The sequence below is a fragment of the Aptenodytes forsteri genome, unplaced genomic scaffold (genome assembly GCF_000699145.1).
Source record: "Aptenodytes forsteri isolate BGI_AS27 unplaced genomic scaffold, ASM69914v1 Scaffold99, whole genome shotgun sequence".
NCBI classification, from domain to species: domain Eukaryota; kingdom Metazoa; phylum Chordata; class Aves; order Sphenisciformes; family Spheniscidae; genus Aptenodytes; species Aptenodytes forsteri.
The window spans coordinates 2,685,185-2,687,007 of record NW_008795321.1 but is presented as its reverse complement, the minus strand read 5'-3'; positions in this window follow the sequence as shown (position 1 = coordinate 2,687,007).

Below are 1,823 nucleotides of genomic sequence, written 5' to 3'. Positions count from 1 at the left end.
AGGAGTGCTCAGTACAGCTATACCACCTTCATTAGATGCCAAAAGAGTCACAGGACAGAGCAATAAAACAGTCAAACACTTGCAGATGGCAGGGGAAAAAAAATTGTACAAAGATAGTAAGGCATTTGTCTGTGCAAGTTGGATCTGTTTTTATAGAAGGAATCCTTGACTACTCTCCAAGGCTGCTGTGGAAGTAAATAACAATTTCGTAACAAAAGTGAAGAGGGCAGGACAGAATAAACCTAGTGAGATTAAGAGCCAAACAGTATCTGCAACTAAGTACAGGCCATCTTCTATCATCTACTGCTACTGCCTGATATTCCCCACTCCTCCTCCCTCCTGCTATTTGAAGGCATAGAAGTTTTATCTGGTGAAGTGTTAAGTCTCCTATAGATTACAGAAACTACTTTTGTGTGCCAAGGTACTATTCCGACAACTTTGTTCGGCACATTGGACTAAAGTCAGAAAACAAGTTCCCAGAGCCCACAGTTTCTGTAAGAACTAACTCAGGTTCCCAAAATAGATTTAAGTTGCTACTTCAACTGAATGTTAACCTCAGGAAGAAGTGTCTTTATTGGTCTACTCTGTATGCCATTTGGTATGATACTGGTGACAGCAATGAACTTTAGCAAAAAAGTAGAGTTGTTCATCTTCGGTATGAAAACTAAAAAGGCAGAGCATTTTGCCTGTATTTAGCTGCCACGCAGATTTATAACCAACAAGCTGACTGAGAATTATGTTTTAGGTTTTGTCACATTTCAACACAAATACTTTGTAGTATCCTGAGTTAGACTTCTAACTGAAAAAGTTAAATTCTATCCAGTAACTAATAATCCTAACATATTAGGCTGATATGAAAGGCACTTTATCCCAGAAAGTACTCAGCAAAATAGATATAGTATTCTTGGCCAGAAACTTTAGAGGTCTCCTTACATCCTAATCTTTGCAAGACATTTTAGTCCACATTCATTCCAGATACTGAAAACATCTGCAGACAGACAAGAGTTGCCAGGGACAGCTGGCTAGAAGCTTCAACTCCCCAAAGAGTAGTGAGCTTGCTAGAAACAACTTACTTTAAATCTGTAGAAGTTGGCAGCTTTAGAGAACATGATTGATTTAGAATGATTTAACAAGTCATCGCTAAAGCATAGCCAGGAGATTTTTGCTTCTTCCAAACTATGTCTTAGCCTTGATCCTGCATCCAAACAGAAGTAATTTCGTCTTCACCTTGAAGGGGTAATGATTAGCAACAGTGAAGTAGCACCTCCTGCTACAGTAGTTATGGGGTGGCAATTCAAGGCCAAGATCCTGCCATGTCAGGGGAGAAACAACGACTTTATCCCCCAAAAATAATTTGTCATTAAGGAAACTACTAATGGCCGAAGAAGCTACCTTTTACTCAGTTGGAGACTACCAAGTAGTTATGCCATAAAGATCAAGCGCTTCCTCTTTCTTTCCTCCAAACTTGATGACAGAGCAGAACCTGAAAGTTAATTCAGTCTTAGTCCTTCTCTACCGCATGAATGAACTATACATGTACAGTGGATAAGGCACATACTTGGTGCTACTAAAATTAGCGCTCAAGTAGTATGGTACTAAATAGTTATCATCAAGATGAATATCACCTTCCCGGACCCAGAACAGTTGTACAATTTATTTTTCACTCCTATGGTCACCCAAGAGAAAGGCTCTGGCACTTCAAATGATCAGTATCTTAGAGCCATTACAAAGAATTGGTCCTCATGGGGGACTTCAACCACCCCGACTTCTGTTGGAGGGACAACACAACAGGGCATAAGCAATCGGGGAGGTTCCTGGAATGC